Source organism: Oxyura jamaicensis, chromosome 12 (assembly GCF_011077185.1).
Source record: "Oxyura jamaicensis isolate SHBP4307 breed ruddy duck chromosome 12, BPBGC_Ojam_1.0, whole genome shotgun sequence".
NCBI classification, from domain to species: domain Eukaryota; kingdom Metazoa; phylum Chordata; class Aves; order Anseriformes; family Anatidae; genus Oxyura; species Oxyura jamaicensis.
The window spans coordinates 11,561,765-11,580,636 of NC_048904.1; the positions used below are offsets into that span (position 1 = coordinate 11,561,765).

The 18,872-nt window shown below is 46.9% G+C and overlaps 2 long non-coding RNA genes across 4 annotated transcripts; one reads left to right on the forward strand and one right to left on the reverse strand.

Moving 5' to 3' along the window:
* Positions 1–2,678: 2,678 nt before the first annotated feature.
* On the reverse strand, positions 2,679–11,960 carry LOC118173110. 3 transcript variants are annotated; one of them, XR_004754019.1, is made up of 4 exons: positions 11,306–11,956; positions 7,995–8,202; positions 3,257–6,587; positions 2,679–2,970 (listed from the first exon to the last, which is right to left on the reverse strand). It is a non-coding gene; the product is annotated as an uncharacterized LOC118173110 (long non-coding RNA). The 3 variants fall into 3 exon arrangements; XR_004754018.1 differs by lacking the exon at positions 2,679–2,970 and having other exon boundaries at positions 4,244–6,590; positions 11,306–11,960; XR_004754017.1 differs by lacking the exons at positions 2,679–2,970; positions 11,306–11,956 and adding an exon at positions 8,953–9,013 and having other exon boundaries at positions 4,244–6,587.
* A 92-nt stretch (positions 11,961–12,052) lies between these two features.
* Positions 12,053–13,380, forward strand: LOC118173111. Its single transcript, XR_004754020.1, has 3 exons — positions 12,053–12,509; positions 12,640–12,698; positions 13,264–13,380. It is a non-coding gene; the product is annotated as an uncharacterized LOC118173111 (long non-coding RNA).
* Positions 13,381–18,872: the final 5,492 nt, after the last annotated feature.

The window sequence follows — 18,872 nt, forward strand, 5'->3', positions numbered from 1 at the left end:
TACACACGGATATATGCACTGCTTAAATACATACACATACATAGACACTGGTTATATGTGTACATATATATACACTCGTTATACATATACATACATATACACTACTTACAAGTATATACACTTATATATTTACATACATAGACAGATAAATATAGTGGTTGTATATATACACTTGTTATATATACACATATATATACACTCATTACACACATACATGCATACACACTGGTTGCATATATCACAGAATCATAGAATCCCAGGCTATCCCGAGTTGGAAGGGACCAACAAGGAGCATCAAGTCCAACACAGGACTACACAGGACCACACAAAAATCAGACCATATGTCTAAGAGTGTATATAGATGTATATATACACTGTTTACATATATATGTATATATAAACTCATTATATATACAGATATATACTAGTTACATATATACACGGATATATACACTCATTATATATATACGTATATATACACTGGTTATATATACACATATATATATACACTGTTTTATATCTATATACACACATACACACTGGTTAAATACACTTGTATGTATGTATATATGCATATACAAACTAGTGTGTATATAAATATATATACAGGTACATATGCGTTATTTATACACAAATTATACACAAAATTACAATTTTAAAGCTTTATATATGCAAACATAGCACTCTTCATGCAGTGTCGGGGGGATCAGGATCCACATTCAACACCCGCAGTGGTGAAGCCCATTGAGGAAGCTGCTGTTCAGACACACAGGGCTGCCAGTTCCCGCAGCAGTGAGTTTCCCTGCTACGTCAGAGGTATTTCAAGTCACTTTTTAAAATTTTTTTCTCATGCCTGGGAAGACGCAGGCCAGGCTGGCCGGGCACAGCCCAGTGACATAGGTCTGGGCGCCTTTCTGAGCTCTTCACTCTGATGCTGCAGGACTGTGGGCCTCAGGGCTGCAAATTGCTGTCCTGTAGGAAAAATGAAGTATTAACATCATTTTATGAATTCATGGTGAAACTGAGGCACAGACAATTGAAACAAATGTCTCTGGTAGAACCAAGCCACAGCCTACTCTCTTTTCAACTCCAGCCCGGTGCCTTGAAGAGGAAAACTCTCCTCAGTCCTCATTGCTTCAGAATTGCTAGCAGTAGATTTCACACTTTGGCAAACACCAAACAGCCTCTTCCAAAAGGACTTCCAGACGAGACAAGCCCCAACAGATGCAGCTGAAGGACCTGGGGGTGCCCAGGCAGCACCCGCTTCCTAAGGACCTGAGGGGATGCAATGGCCAGGCTGGGCTGGGCGAAACCCTGAGGAGTTGCAGGAATGGTCTCAACAAAGTGGAAAGGCTTTTCTCATTTCAGACAATTTTATTCTACCAAGTTTGCTTTAGCAGAGATTAGTGAGGTTTTCACCTTCCTTCAGTTTAGCCAAAGGAATTAGAGATGCAATTTCCACTTTCTCCAGATGCTTCGTGCCCTTGCAGCCATCCCATGCGCACAGTGCTGCCTTTCAGCTTGCAGCACAGAGCAGCGCACACACGCTCGCTGTGTCCTGCTCTCGTGCAGGGACCTCGCTCTTCCTTTCCTCGTATCGCAATGAATAATGCATAAGTGCACGCTCATCAGATTCCTAGATCCTATATTTATACACAAACACCAGTGCCAAATGCTGCATTAGTGTCACTTCACCAATGTAAAAAGCATTGCATCAGTGAAAACACTGGCCTTGAATATTTGTACCCCAAATAGATCTTTAGTGAGTCTTGTTCACTGTTCTCTATCCCTCTGTTCCCTGAGTAGGTGAAGTTTAGCTTGATGCAATGCAAAGGATTTTAATTTAGATATAGCTAAAATCCCAAACCCTCAAGCTGGATTTATTGCAATCTCAATTGTTGGTTTGTGCAGCTATGGAACGACCTCAGAATGTTTAATGCCATGAACGCAACCCAAATTTATAGTCTTATTTTTTTCATTATGACCTAGAAACGTATTGGGACACATTAGTGTTTGCTCTGAATTTTGGACAACTTCTTTAGATTTAAGTTACAGTGATTTCCAACTTTCTCTCAGTCGCAGAAGGGGTAGGGAAATCCCATGTTTACTCACGTGGAAATGAACTGTTCCATGGACCCGGTTCTGCTTTTCAAGCCGCTTCCACTTCACCAGGCCCAAACCTTTCTGTTTCCCTATCAGTATCCCACTGGGCTGGGTGCATTCAGCTCTTACTGAAGCAAATACAGAGGCTGGTGTTTCCAGAGGGCTCCAGCAGACCCAGATGTGCACTGCTGCTGCCCCTTGTGCCACTGCTAGCCCCGTGAGGCTGCACACAGACAGAGGAGGGATCTGTGGCTTATTACCACCTGCTTTGGACCAGTTGCTTTGAGAGGAAGGTGGGAATTTGGTAAACCAGGTAATGAGCTTGTGAGTCTGAGCCCAAGGACACCCATGGGATGAATAAACACAGCTTCAGTTCATCATCACTTCGTATGGCTCAGGGATGAATAGCTTCAACTACACTGCAGAATCCTACAGAGCTTCATACCCACTCAATACGAAGCAAGAACAACCCTCGGGAGTTCAAATGCAATGGCAATAAACAGGCAAGTGTAACTAAGGCCTCTGTATTTCTCCTGGAGATTGCCCGGGGGGCCCCCCCGGGGGGGCGAATAAATAAATAAATAAATTTTAAAAATGCATGCAGGCAACACATAATGCCAGGGGAAATGAATCTAGAGCATCCAGGATGAACCCCTGATGTGAGCTCACCCACTGTGTGACAGGTTCTGGATGCACCAAAGTCTCACACATGTCCTGATGCCCTCATGTATGTGGGATCAGCTGTGCTGGGTAACTTCAGAAAAGTTCTTGGACATTTGTGCAGAGGCTGTGCCTTGGGGGCTTCTGGAGGTCCAGCAATTTTGTAGATATTCCTGCTCTGTTCAGGCTATTGGACATCAGGACACCCTGGACAAATAGCCAAAGTCCATTTTTTTTCTGACCAGACAAAAATTCTAGACAGACAAAGCACATGCTAAAAACAAACAAACAGGATACATGAAGGCACGAGTTCTGATATTTCATTTCAGCACAAACAATTTCATTCCTGTGCTAACCCACTACCGTGTAACAGAGAATAATGACAAAGTGTGCAAAAGTCGGTGTCACATGGAGCCCGGATCTGGGGTCATCCTTGGTGCAAGATGTCCACAGCCTCATCCTCTACAGCATCTTTTCTGAGCAGAGATTTTACCTCAGAAGTTTTTTTTCCTCTCACACTGAGCCTGTTGTGAGCCCTCAAATCACAGTCCTGATTCTGGGGTCCATAGAAGTAGCTTTTGGGCTTAAACCCAAAATTGAGATTTACAAGCTGCAGTGGTAATGCCAGCCTCTTCTCCACCCATCCAGGATAACTGAATGAATCTCTCAAGCTGAGAACTGTTTTACTGATCAATTCCTTGGAGCCCTGTGACAGCGAAAGCCAATTGGCACACATCTCAGCTTTGCTCAAGGTTTTGGAGGCACTGTGAGCTTTTGCGTAACAGCAGGAGAAATGCACATATCAAGACATATCCTCTGATCACTTTTGGCTGCCAGCTTTTCACAAGAACCAGCAAGGACTGTTGGGCTGGGGCAGGCTTTTTGGGGATGATCTTTTGTGCCGTTGTCACCAACGTTTCAGGTCAGCTTTCTTCTGTCCGGTGGCTTTATTTGGTACTGCAGCAAAACTCAGCCCATGCTCCCTGCTATAGAATGCATACACCTTATCCTCTGCCCCATGCTTTTTGTGCATTGCTAGGTGACTTCCTTCCCTGTCCAGCTCGTCACCAAGTTCTTTAAAAATCAGTTGTCCCCTCTATGGCTTGATCCTGCCTGGGGAATTTCCATCATCTCTTTTGCCACCTTTCAGGAGAGAACTTTGGTCAAACTGGTTCCCCTGCTCAGACAGCCTCTGTGGCATTCCTACTGCCCCGCCAAACACGGGGGCTAAAGCGAAGTTAAGGCACTTTCCATTGTCCTTTGTCTGATGCCTGTGTGCTAAAGATCCAGTCAGGAAAGGCAAATAAAGCTCAGCATTCAAGGCTTTTAAAATTTTCCTGGAGATAATAGCACTGCATTGTAAAGTGAAAAAGAAATTGCGGGCTGAAGTTGTTCCCAAACTGCTGTGCCACGTAGCACAGCACCGGGAAAGGTGGGAGAGGGAGCAAAAGGCTGCTCCGTGCTCAGCAGTTTGCACCTCAGGCTTGTTTGGCTCTGCCCACACTTTGCCTTTCCACACGTGGCTGTACTGAGGCTGATTTTTTTCCTGCTTTAGGTTTTCCCATCTTCTGTAAGTTTTTTTGCAGTTTTGTGTTACAAATGACTTCTTGCTTTTGAAGAGACCGGAAGGGAAAGTGTTTGAGCTTCACAGATGGGCAAAAAGAGGGATTGTGCTGCACAGGGTAAGTACTTTGCTGCCTTAGAGGTCACCTGTGGTATCTGTGCCCCAGCCCCTGCTATTCCCCATCGCCGCAGCAGCAAACTGTCAGCAGTCTGGAGAGCCAACCGGCCGCTTGGCAGAAGGGTTAGCAAGGCTGAATTGATTACTTGCACATTTCCATGTGATTTACAAATCGAGGCCGCTCTTTCCCAATGAGAGAAGCAAAAACAATCAGGCAAAGAAAAATTAAAGAGTTCAGCTTCTATTTGGGGATTTTCCTGAACCAGCCACCTGCAGACAGATCCCATTCCTCTGCCACAAAGCCGGTGGCAGCGTCCAACCGAGCCTTGCGGGGCTCCAGCCCTCAGCCCCGGAGCTGTAACACAGCCCAGGGCAAGTGCCCAAGCCTGTCAAACTCCCCAGTAACGTTACGATCGCTTTAACTCGGCAGTCCTTGACACTCACAGATAAGGACTGCAAGTTCTCTGGGTACTACAGAAATATTGACACAAAGAATATGTTTATCCCTGACTGTGGTTCTGCAGGACAAGGTGGAAACAGCAACAGCAATCTCAGGGCTTCATTTCTTTGGCCTTGCAAGGGCATCTGTGCTGCAGAGCCAACAGCTTATTAATTCTTTCATATATTTTTCTTTCCTTAACTAGTTTGGAAATTATGTTGTCTTTTCAAGTCAGAGTTATTGGCCTAGGTGGGGATAAGATGGAAGAAACTCATTTTAGGATTTTTGTATGTTAAGGCCCTTTGGAATATTAAAAACTGCGGAGAGCTGGCAAGAGTTTCTGATTTTCTCCCAAACTTTCTGTTCATTAAGATACTGAGAAAGAAAATATCAGCTGACTTTCTGGCTGCTATTTTTCCAAACCATCTTTAACCAGGTCCCGTTCCAAACCTGGCTTTTGATGCAGACCTCCTGGGTTTTCATCTGTGGTCAAACACACCCAAGAGCAGAGCTGCACCAATTACTATTCTGAACGGCCAAGGGAATCAGGCCATCTCCTGCAGGAATATGGGTGTGCTAAGCGAGTGACAGACACGCTGTCCCATCGCTGCCTCCCCTGATGCGATGATATGAAGCAGAAGAGCTGGGCCTCAGCTGTTTAAACCTTGGTCCCAAAGCTGCGCAGGAGCTGATGCCTCCAATGTGACAGATGAGGCACGTTCCTAGAGGTTCAAGAGCAAGGCGAGCAGCGCAGCCCAAGCTGTCCCTCGTGAAGATGACTCAGGAACAGGCAGGTCTGTAAATGTGACAAAATCCACTGACTCACTTCAAGATTCAGCACTTACCTCTCTACTGCATTTAGGAAAGCAAAATAGACTAGAAGACATACAGGAAGATCTGGGACATGACTAAACCTGGCTCCTGTTCAGGAGAGGATCTGCAATAAACTGTATTCCCCTGCCCTCTCCTGGAAGGAATATGCCAGAGCTGGGCGTGTTTGTGCTGGAGCCTGGTGCTAAGGACTCCAGGGAAGTGGCTCAAGGTGGTAGAAGATGGTGCTTTTGAAGACAACGCTTACAAAAATGAACAACTATAACTGAGTTGTATCCATTGTGTGTTGCCAGCACAGTCTGCCAGAAACTGGCACATCTCAACAGAATTTGAAGGTTTTCAAGGAAGAGCTACCTTGCCTGTCTGTCCGTTTGCATTGAGTTGGGAAACAGAGAGGATGACCCAACCAGTGGAATCCAGAGCCTCTTGCTCACCTTAAATAGTAAACACAGAGTCCACACAAAAACACTGGTAACCTTCGCTCAGGTCACGGAGCAACGACAGGTCAGAAATGCAACACTGCAGCACCAACAGGCGTGTGCCTGGGGGGACCAGTGCTGGACAGGCAAGTGGGAGCCCATCACTTGCCCAGAGACGTGGTGAGAGCCCAGCCGGAGGTTCAGTCAGTCTCTTTGGAGGTTATAGAGATGACACAGAGCCAAAGTTCACAAAACTGGGGAGATCCAAGGCTGGGGGTCTGAACCCTTTGGCTGTGATGTTACTCCAGGCACTCAGCTCAGTGCATGTGGCCCATTTATGTAGGTTCAGCGCTGAATAGATAAGATGCTTTTGTTAAGTTTCATTCTTCTCCAACATCACCTGAATTACAGTCATCTTCTTCCAAAATGCCAAACATCCAAAGCAATACAAATCCTGCTTTAGGAAGAGGACTGATTAGTGAATTGCTGTTGTTAAGATCAGAATGGGAGCAATGAATCACAAAAGCTGAGTGTGGACACTCTACAGGTAAGGCTACAGTTCAACGGTTACCACGTGTGCACTATATAACCACAAAAAAGTCTCACATGCTTTGAGTTTTCTTTGCCATTGTATTTCAGCTCCTCCAACATGCAGCAGAGCTGAATTACCTCCTTGCTGCTGAGGTGCTGCTCAGCACAAAGGAAAATGCGGCCATGCCTTGCAGACAGACCGTGAGCAAATACTCCTATGGGGAGGGGGGCATTAGCTTTTAAACCCCGGGCTATTGCCCCATCTTCATGCTGGGGGAGTCACTGAACACCACGACAGACACCACATATCTCAACAAGCTCCACAGGTGTTTTCTTTCCCTGTTCCAAGCATAAGGCCTGTTCGCTGGGTTTGCAGCATGTTCAGCACATTTCTTTATCCTCCCCTTCACCCTCTTATCAGAGATATGAACTTCAATAAAGCAGTTGCAGCTGCCTCAAGAAGAGAGAAGGCTCCTATTTCCTGCTTCAGCACATGGGTTAAGAACAACGTTTCTGTTCATCACAGAAATAAACATTAAATGAATGTTGAGTTATATCCCTCCTGTGACTAATGTTCTAGCTTGTTTTCTAAAGTTAATTCTTCATACACTTTTTTTCCCTCTTGTTCTGTCTTACATTTGTCCAGACTCCCTTGTTCCTGGGGGAATAATTACCCACTCAGCAGTTACTCTGAAGTCCAATTGTAATAGCTGGCAAAACTCCATTCTTCCATGCAAGCTTTCAAAATAATACTTCAACTTATTTCAAATAGCACCACTCTCTGGAGCTTCTTCCCAATTTGTTTTGCCCTGGACTGAGATTTATTTAGCTGCCGTTGAGAGCTGACTGCTTTGCTTGTCACAGGGCAGATATTCTCAACAGAATAATTAACAACAACAAATAAACAAGCCAGAGGGACTGCTCATTTAAAAATGATCCATTGTGATGTAATGTTCTATTTCTTCATCTACTGAATCCTTAGTAGCAATGTAAGCAATGAAGAAAACACAGATGCAGACCTGGATTATACTTCTCCAAAATACAGACGTGATCATAGGAAGTGTTTTCATTCACACCAGCCTTGGACTTGTCAGAAAGTTTGGGGAAATTTTAGTCATGCATCCTGTGATCTAAAAATGCACATTTTCTTATGCTGTAGGTGTTCCTGGGCAAAATATTCACCTCTACTAGCGTCACAAGAAATAACTAAGGGCTGAATTCAGATCACTGGCATATATTTTTTCCCATAAACACTGCTTTGGAGGAAAACATGTCCTTTCCCAACTCTGCTCCTATTTAACTAACGTCTATATGGCCAGAAGCAACTCACCTCATCTCCTTGCTCTTCGTTTTTTCCAATGGTTCCCTGAGGATAACAGCCTTGATGCTGAACAATCTGACATTCATAAAAAGCATTTAGACTGTCCGGTGCAGAATATATAGCAAAAAGATGATGACAAAGCCTCTTTTTCAGGACACCTGAGTTGTGCCAATGTCACAGGGAATGTGGCAGCTCCTCCAGGAAGAACCTGCCATCACTGAAAGGGAGAGAACAACACATCTTATTCAACCATTTCACTTTTCTATAACCTCTAATTAATGACATACTAACTCAGTGTAAAAAAAAAAAAAAAAAGAAAAAGAAAAAAAAGGACTAAACCATTGCACATCACCCAATAGTTGACAAAGTGGACGTGGGATCTGCTTGTTGCAGAGACACAGAGCAGCACCAGCCCTTGGCACTAAAGTGCTTAAGTCTGTGTTTAATTGTCAGTGTCCCATGAACTAGTGCATGCAGTAGGGCTTCTCTAGATAGCACCATGGCTCCTGTCAATAAACAAGTATCAACTCCATTATTACAGTCAAGTAGTGGTCATGCTAACATGCCAGGTTTAGCTGAAGTTCACTATTGTAATTCCCCTTTGCAACGGAATTCCTGTCTAAATATCACAGCCCCTAAGGTAAATACAGGCTAGTTGCTGCCCTGCAAAGTATCACAACCTCGCTAGGGGGACCAGTCAAGAAAATTAATTTTGCTTTTACCCCCAGAAATAAAATAGCTGTCACTGATGAGAGAACACAGAAAGCATGTTGATTCTGGGATGTCAAGTTTTTCACTTTTAGCATGCAAAGTCGATTATAATCACAATTATAAGTTATTTGCTAATGGGACCCACAGCAACACCAGTACTAAACAGAAATTTCACTGGTTGGCGCTGCAGAGGATAAAGAAATCAACTGCAAACTCTGGATCTTTATTAAAATCAATCCAGTAATTAAATATTTACCTTCAAGACTTATCTCAGTCCTATTTCTAGATCAAAATTACATTTTTTTGAGGATAATTTCCTTACCTCTGCTTCTACACGTTAAATACCAATCTCTCCCATTTTTTAAACACTTTATATATATTTATATAGTTTTATATGTCTTACAGCTTCTTCATTTCATGAGCCATCATAAATGTTCCCACTAACGTTTCAGGTCACCTTTTGTTATTTTCACACTTCCCAGAGCTATTTTCGCCCCGTGCAGCCATGCCCTGTGCACAGCTACTGCTGAACAGCGCTGATCTGCCTGAAGGCAAGGACACTTTGTGCCCCCACAGTCATGCTGGAACTTCTCCTGCTGGACTTAAAACTTGGAAAATCCAAGTATCTAAACTTGGGAACAGTTCTTATTCTGTCATCAGTTTTGAAGAAGAATTGAAGAACTGTGTGGGCATTCATATAAAAATTGAAACTGTCAGACGCTCTTTCCTTCCTTCTGACCTATGTGCAGAGCTGTCAGGATAGACCGTAGCATGGGCCAGCATGCAGCCAACCAGCTGAAACATTTAGAAGCATCATTTCTCCAGTTTGGGGTTGGAATCAGCCCAGGCCGGCGAGGTGCAGGCAATGCTTGTGACGATGCCAGGAGGTCCCAGCAAATCCACTCCTGGCGAGCAGCTCAACGCCATTTCACAACTCTCCTGTCCTGACTCTTGGGAGTGCACGAGGCCTGGGTGCCTCAAGGTGCAGGGATGGAAGTGTGGGCTGCCCTGAGGATGGGTGGCTCTCCTCCTTCCCTGCAGCACCAGGAAACCTCCCTGCTGCAGTCAGGCGTAGCCGTTGTATCTGCCACCTTTATTCCACCATGTCTGGTTGGGTGCAAGCTGAGGCTGCCATTTTATCCATCACTATTGCCTTCAGCAGGCCTCAGCAGCAAGTATTCACAATCACTGTTTGTAGATAATGTACTCTTGTTCTCTTAATCAGTGCCACAGGCATAAGCACCAAGCCAAGGCCAGTGATTTACTGGCACTTTCTGTGGTGCTGGCAGCTCCATGACAAAAGGCATTCGCTTGTGCCAGCCCAAGCCCCAAGCACAGGAAAAGCTGCAAATTTGCTGGAGTTTTATCCCAGCCACTGCCCTGCTCACAGGTCAAAACACGAGGATCCTCTTTTTAGAAGCAACTTCCATTTGCTTCCAGTCTGAGGTTTCTGGAGCTGCAGGGCCACCGTGCTGCCCATCGGTAACCTATTAATTGCGGGTCGAAGCAGCAGCGGCTGCACGATCTCCAGCGCGGCTGCAGCTGCTGCAGCAGCAGCGTGCCAGGACGAGGTACAGTATTGCAGCCCTTGACGTCACTCCAGCGGGATCAGGCTCAGACGTCTGTCGGGATGGGAGATTGCGCACAGCCCCCCCGAGAACAGATGCGTTGTGCAACACCAGAACAGACTTTGCTGAGGAACCGGGCACAACTCTGCCTCGCAGCGAATCAGCTCAGCACTGCCAGGATCAGGCCTCGAGCACGCAGAAGTAAATGAAATCAGTGCAAGTCTGGTCAGAAAACTCTATAATAATTTGTCTTCAAGCAAAAACATTTTAAAAGAGGGTACACTCACATGCAGCAGAAAAAATGATAGACAAAAGAGCTATTTTTACCCCCCCCCCCCAAACCCCCCTCCCCCAAGCCAGAAAGTTTGCACAGGGCAGAAAGAGAGGGTTTGAATCCCCCTTGGACTTGCTGGTTGGTGTTAGGATAGTGCAATTGGGCTTGGGCAAGAGAAATAAAGGTTACAAAAATCTCAGGGATCAATCAGTTCAGATAAGCACATAGAGACATTTAGGTCTTTTTTGGAATATGAGAATCAAGGAAGGTTCATGGGGAAGCCAAAAGGGGATGATGTTTTGGGGAAAAGGAAAGAAATCAGAGCACTTGGTGCAAAAGGCATCAAAGGAGCTGGACACAGAGAGGAGTAAAGCAAGCCCTGAGGGCTCCCAGGCAGCTCCGTTTGCTGCTTGGAGCAAATGGGTCACTGCTGGACTCAGGCATGGGCTGTCACCTCCAAGGAGAATGCTGAGGGCTGGTGTTTATGCTAAGCCAAGAGAAAATGAGCAATGGGAAGGGAGCAATGGGCTCGAAGAGGGACCAGAGAACTGCAGTGGCAGCCTGCCGGGGCAGTTGATGGACACTTCCAGGCGTCCTGGGTAAGTCCCAGCAGCGGCGATGCTTTTCTGGAAACAGGGACCAAAAGGTGTCCCAGCCATCAGAGCCCAGTGGGTGAGACAAATCCTCATAAAAACAGAAGCCAGCAGGAAAGCTTCAGCAACCCAGAAGAAGAGGTACAGAAAGGAATTAAAATGCTGAAAAGTCACCTTGAACAGAGGCAGCTGCCACATGGGACAGGGCCAGCCCGAGAACTTGGCACTTCTCAACCCTCTTTGAAGCCCACTGGGACCCAGACAGGAGACAAAAAGTTTTCTCAGCTCAATTATTGCAGCCTTCTCCTCCTCCCTCATCCCCAACTTTGAGGAGAAAACATGCCAGAAGCCTTCTTTGGCTGACTTCAAGGCCACGTGCCTGCAGACGAGCCACGTGGGCTGCTTCATGAGGCCATCGTGAGCAGTTGTGTGTCGGTGGAGCTGCAGGATTTACCCTCTGAAAAGAAGCCAAGCCATGACCCAGGAGGAGCATAGCACGAAGTCCCAGGTCTAACACAGTGCATGGGGAGTGGAAGGGTAAATGAGGCAAACTGATAGTGTTCACTGGGCTGATCCCGAAGCGATGCTATTCATTAGAACAACTCAAAAGACCTTCAGTCAGGAGCTGGGCTCTGTTCCTCCTGCTGTAACAAAACGTAGATATATTGCAGTGGTGGAACTGCTTGCTTCACCCTTTACCAGTGCCAAAGACAGAAGATGATTTACAAGACACTAGGAAAAGCATCAAGAAAACAAACAAGAGACTTCAACTAGTCCTTGAGAATGGTTTAGCCATAACTCAGGCTCAGAAAGCACTGAAAAGACTACAGGAAACTAAAGAGTAGGATAAGAGAAATCTAAGCACTCTTATTTACAAGACCCTTTCCCACAGCTGCCACCAATCTGAATAGCTTTAACAAGCTCCATTAAATTTTATTTGGGAAGCTTACAAAGGGGGTGTTGGCCAGTGGGGCTGGATCTGAAGGACAGGCACCAGATGCCTTTTGCTGCAGGGTACAGCCTGGGGTAACTGGGCTCAGGGAAGGTTGCTCCGTGTAACCCACAGGCAGGGCAGGCCACTGGAGAGGGTGCAGCATGGCGAGGGTTTGCAGGCTCTTTTCCATGCCTGGGTGGTGTCCTGCTGAGTTACTAAACTTTGAATGTGCGCTGCTGTATCAAGAAATTTCACAGTAAGACAGGGGCTGCCAGTCTGAGCCTGAAACAAAGCGGTTCCAAAATGAGATGATTTGCCTTGGACATGCTACTGCTGGCAGGGAGAAAAGCAATGGGCAGGCAGCGAGCTCACCAAGCTGCACCAGTCGCTCCTCCGCCACCAGGCTGACCGCTGCCAACATTGCACAACCCCTGGGGAGACGGGGTGAGAAGGGAAACCATTGCAGTGGGCACCTGAATGCAATCGAGCCTCTTTGGCAGTAGAAATGGCTCTCGTCCCTGTGCCCTGACTCAGCCTCCCAATGTTGCAAAATCCCTGTTCGTATCATATGCAGGTGGTAGGGTTTCCAATTTAGAAGCTGCGTTGGAACAAGAACAGAAGAGGCACTCAGGGGTGAGGGCTTAACCTGGCACAAGTCTGCATTCAGCAGAGTGAGATGGCTGCTGTACCCGACAGAAGCTCCTGTCAGAGGCGTTGAGCACCACTTCCTCCATTCTCCCCAGGGAAAAGTTCTGGGCCAGGATCCACCTTACATCTCTGGGGTGCACATTCAGAGATAGCAGCCACTAAAAAACAACTCTAAGGATCGTAAAACCTGCAGTGGTGCAGGCCCCAGCCCAAAGGCAATGGTGCTGGTGCTCGCTCCAGACAGCCCGGCTGCACGCACCGCTCGCAGGGCAGCTCCATGTGAGGTGTCTCTGTGAGGTGGGGACGGGCTGCAGGGATGCTGGCTGCAGAATCCACGTTAGGAGTTTGTCTCCTTTTGGGGAAAATAGGCACTGTCTGAACCTGAAACCAGCTGAGAGGAAAAACAGGGCAGACAGCAGACCACCGCTGAGACCTATAGATGGCAGAGAAACTGGGTGGACCCTGATAAGGGGAGATGCTGGTGCTACGTGGGAGGTGAATATAAGGAGACAAATATCAATTAACTTTATCTCCTTGCCTCAATAATCAGATAGCAGTGCATGAGCCAGTCACCCGTGGCTCTTGGTAGTCAACAAGAAACCTCCAGAAGGAGGATGGGCACTGAGAGCTCAACGCAAAGAATCAGACAGAGCCGCTTACCTCAGCCACCGGCCCCAGGAGATGCCTGTCTGCAGCTGAGCTGTGGGGAAAGGAGGAGGTGTCATTCAGTAATGACAGCATTAACACATTGGAAGAGAAAGCAGCCAAAAAGCAGAGTTACATTAGGATTAGTATTGGCAGCATTGCTTGAGAGAACGCCCAGAAGAGGAAGAGGGGTTTTGAGTCCTGGCTGCAAAGGGGCCAGGGACTGGCAGCATTTTGACTGTGACCAGCTCGGCATTGTAGGGCAGGACCTTTGCCCCATCTTGGTAAAGAAAGAGGGTCTCCACTCAGAGGCACCCGTCCCCTTTGCCGAGGGCTCTGGGGAGCTTATCCCACCCACAAGCGGCGATGGGGTAAGCGAGCTGCAAGGCGTCTTCAGGAGAGATGCCTCTGATCTAACGGCAGATGCAGGCAGCCGCCACTGTGCTAAGTGAACTTTATTCCATTTGCAAAACGACACAAGCTCCACACGCTGCCACTCGGCTGGCTGCCAGCTGGGGCTGTTGGGTCAAGCTTTGTCGGAGGGGTCTGATTCACTTCTTGCATCAGACTTGCAAGAAAATGAGTCAGGGATAATCTCTAATATCCCAATCGGCCTCCCTAGGTCTCCTGCCTACATTCGGCTCTATTTGGGGGGCTCTTTGGAAGCTGAATTTGAGGCTCATTCAGTACAAATGCGGATGGGAAATGAAAGTTTTCACTCAAGGAGGTCGCCAAAAGAAAAAGGGACTAAGAGAAACGCACCAAGGAAGCACGGAGGAGTTTGCACAGGGTTGTTGCTCCTCCTAGTTCCCTGGAAGGCAGAGGACTGCGTGGCATTGAGATGGGAGCACTGGTGCTCAGGAAAGCATCGCAGGACAAATCTCTGCAGGGATTACCAGACCTGTGACAGATTCAGTGAGTCCAGCAAGGAAACAGGATCTGGCCCCAATGGAGAAGGAAGAAACTGGGAGTGTGAGAATGAAGGGAACAGCAGGAGCCTGGGGGCAAGCTGTGTGTGAAGCAGAGGGGAAGGTCCGGGACTTGCAGCTGTGCAGAGGGAGCCTCAGCCTGCACCCACGGAGCAGGGAGGGCAGGGAACAGCAAAAGAGCCTTGTTACCCAAATGATGCCTTTCCTTCATCTCTTAGGGAGGAATCGGAGACTAGGACCAGACTGAGGAATTGCCAATCTGGAATTGAGCGGTGGTGCCTGCAGTCAAGTACCCGGCTTCCAGAAGAGGCCAAATTTGGATGCTTTAGAGGAAAATCTTCGATAGCGTCCCAGTTCCAGGAAGAGTGCAATACGTTGGGTGTTTACTCGTGTTGGGATAGCTGCAGAACCATAGCAGGGCAGACAGGCTATTTATAAGTGTATCAGATATCAGCTAAGCTCTTTGCACTTTCTATGGAGCATATATCAAGATTAATGAGAAGGAACATGGGCTGAGGGCAGCAAATGAGCACAGGTTGAAGAAGAGGTGTCCTTTAATACAATGCAGATGGGGAAGCACAGCAGCTGGCCCTGTGCCCAGCACTACTTCCAAGACCTCTCAAAGCTGAGGAAGATCGCTTTATTACTAACACTATGAGAAGGAAGGGTTGAAAATGTTGGGTTTGATGGCTTTGCATTATTAGATGGAGAATTGTTTGCTCCTAAATACATACATATATGCAAGCCTATTAATAGATATTTCATCAAGCTCTTCTAAGTACATGCTGTGTATAACAAAATAATAGGCCAGCTAAAGAGTTAACTCCCTGTATATCTCCAAACCTACGAGAAGAGAGCTAGAATACAGATTTAAGCAGACAGAAGATGATACTTGTTCCAATTAATGTTCCAGCTAGCATCTGCTCTTTTTAATTAGTTGAAGTCTGGTTTTGTCTGGAGACAGAATTGCTGAGCAGAAGCGTGCTGGATTCTTTTCTGCTTAGTTGGCTATTCTGATCTCCTTTGGTCCTTGGAAACTTTTTCTACACTTTACAGAGGCTAAAAACTATTGTGCACTGATATTGTGTGTGCCCACAAGCTCTCTATAAGTTTCACTGCAACCAGCTTCCATCTGTGTTTCCACTGGAGGGAAAAGAGGCACAGGAAGAGTTTTTACAGATGTCCTCCCCACCACACACACGTTTGTGCATTGCTTCACTTATCCGAGACTTAGTTTCCTTCTGCAAGCAAGAATTCCTGTTGAGCAGATGCAGGTGGATGGAGAAGGGTTCCCCAGGACCTGTTAACCTTCCTGTTTTGCTCAAAGCTTGCTGATCCTTCACCTCACCCTTTGTAACACGACCTTTGAGGATCTGCATGTTTCAATTACGCACAGATGAATAATTTACAAGCCACGGCTGTTGGAATAAACAAGCCCTTCTGCTCTGTCCAAGCACTAGAGAGCTTGTCTTAAATTTCCCTCACTTTGCTGAAACCTCCATGACTTCAGCAGCATTCAAAAACCTTTAAAGGAGAAGCTCATGAGGGAAAAGCTGGATGGCATATCACAGCAGCAAACAGCACTCAGCAAGTATTCCTCTTATCTCTGAGCAGGGCATTGACCTGTTGTACAAACTCCAGGTAGGAAAGCCACTGGCAAAGCAACCTCAGATGTAATATTTACCTAAGAGGAGACATTTCAGTGGAAAACAAGCTGCAGGATCTGCTGACACCCTGGTGGAGAGAACAGCGGGCATTCACGCAGGTGCAGTCAATGGAATAGGAACAGGATGTGGAAACTTTCTAGCATTTCCAAGTAACAAGGCTGTTGTTGCATGAGGGGCATGTTTGCGCTGTCTGTGATTGCAGCTGTACAGCTACGAGAAGCTGTGGATCTGGGGCTTGACCTTCCAGAGCCCAACCATGTGGCATTGGAGGAGTCACTTGGCTTCTCTCTGCCCCACTACTCCGTCCTTAAAGCAGAGAACTTTAAAGCGGGTCCTGCAAGGAAACAGCCAGGCTGGCACCACATGTTTAGGAACTGTTATGACCGGTACCCGCTGACGCCTCGTCCTCTGGCAAGGGAAACGGATCCCATGAGCTGCCCTGGGGATATAAGCTGCAGTTTAGGACCATAGATAATAAATCCTGTCAAAGATTCTCTGGAGAAGAAGACAGACAGGACCGAAACAGCTCAGGAGCAAAGTGAATAACAGGGTTGTTTTTTCTCTTTAATCCTTTCCACATGAGCAGAAAGTGTTTGGAGCCATGAAGCATGTGCTCTCTCTTGCAGCTCTCAGAAATCAGCCCTTTACTTTACAGATTCTTTTTGGTCTGATCCATATGCCCCTACTGAAGGAAGAGAGCCTGCAACGCCACCTGTTCTACGACCACAAAGCCATGGTTTCGCTGTCTTCCTAAGCAGAGACTGGTACTGACAGGGCAAATCCCACCTTCCCCCCGCCTTTGATCACAGTGATCAAAATACAAGGATCTTTTCCTCAGGCAGGGTATTTTTCAGCTGGACAGTCACAGCAGCTGTACTTTTGCCATGAAGCAAGGGCCAGGAAAACAGCTGGAACTGTGCCGTAAGAGCTTAATGTAAAATCATGAAGTTGCAGCCTCAGGTTCCTGGGTCATTTGTCCCTGCAAATAGCAAGAATTTATAGCCCTTGTTATAGCCCTGGTTAGGAAAGTCTCCTTGGCTTCAGCTCTGTGGCTCTCTTGCCAATGGGCCAAACACAAACTCCTAGGCCCCAAACGTACTTAGTTTTGAGGGAAATCTGGAACTAGTTTTCAGTTTGGAATTAGGTCTGAACAGGTATTCAGAACTGGCCTTGAAATCACAACTATGTCATGTATTTATCATCCTTACCAACACAAGGCCATGGGACCACTCAGGGGCCCAACCTCAGCCTCCCAGATCTCCTCCCCGCCACCTGGAGAGTTTGTGAAACATCCATTCTCCAAGGTTTTCAAAACAGCTGTGCAAAGCCTTCAGCAGCCTGATGTGACTTTGAAGTTAGCCTTGTTTGGAGCAAGAGGTTCAGCCTGAGACCTCCAGTGGTCTCTCCCAAGTGGTATTGTTCTGTGGTTCTGTCATCTTCAGCTGCATTTGCATCATGCTCTGCTAGGCCACTATCAGCAGACAGATCAGCAGGTGTCCCCACACTGACTAATCCAGGCCAGAAGTCAGAGAGCCTGAATCAACTGACTCTTCAGTGCTGGCTGCATTAGTTCAGGAGACAGAGCAAACCCACAGCTTATCTGCATGCAGTTGTCTAAGAAGAGTACTGCTGACAGTCATTGCAAGGGAGGATCCTTGCCACCATGGCACACACTAGAATAAGGTCTGCATTGCAAAAGAAACTGGCTCAGGTCTGGAAAGGGTCCCAAAATAAAGACTGCAGAGTATTTTTTCCTCTTCTCAGCAGGAAAGAGTCCACAGTCTCAGCAGGAATAAAGAGTGTGAAGTACAAATTGTGCACTTGCTGCTTTCTGTCTAAGTCATTACACAAGTACCCTCAGCAAAAGGATGGATGACAGGGGTTGTCCAGTCATTTCCACATGTCTCTTTAGAGTATTTATCAGCTTTCAACCACCAGATTGAATCCAGAAGAATTCTTGTTGCAAGAATATCACAAATTCATTTTGGATGAGGCAGCCCTGGAAGACACTGGGTGTGAGAGTCAGTGGCAGGACTCAAAGACTTGATTGAGTCCTGCTCCATCAGTTTGTTTGCAATGATGAGAGTTGAGCTCACAGGTCTTCTTGCAGAGCTCCCTGTCTGGGGACACTTCTCAGTGTCATTTCTTTCTTCAGCAGCCATAGGATGGGCCAGATTTCTCTTGGTGTGCCTCACATGTAGAGACCTCACCTATATGGTAGGAGTGGGAAATATGGGTCACAAAGCCAAATCCCTGGCCTTGGTAATACAAGGTTGCTGCCACCTCGTGGCTGGCTCTTGCTGTCCGAAGGTTACCGGGCATGTTTTTCCAGCTGGAAAATTTTACATTGAGATAAAAATCCCTCCTGGAAGTGAGCTTCAGCTGGGGGTAGACAGCAGTGCCAGTAGATAGTCCCCATGGAGCCAGGGCACCTGGGTATCACAGCTTTGCTGTGCACAGGAGGTCTTCTGCTTACCTTCTGCACTAGCTGCTTGTCCCTGTTTGGGATGGCTCCAGCTGAAGTCATGGTACCTCTATTTCTGTTAGGCCACCACTTCCTTGTGCCCCACAACCTAAGGAGACAAGGAAACATCCACATTTTTGCCAAGAGGCCCTGGGTTTGCCGTGCACATGCAGCAGTTGGTATGTGTAGCAGTTCAGCATGGCCATTACAACAGTCAGGTGTTGGGAAGGAAGAAAATCTGCAGAGAAGCAGAGACATGCTATAGCCCTAATGCTTGATCAGAGGGGATGGATATGGTCTCCAGTACTGTTTCTTTATGGCATCTTTCATTGAGCTGTGCTGCTGATGCAGGGATGTGTACTGTAAATAAAGCACAGAGGAGAACCACTTGGTCAGTGCTACTCCCTGACTCAGTGTCTATACAGAGCTCAGCGGTGTGTACGGACCTTGCAAG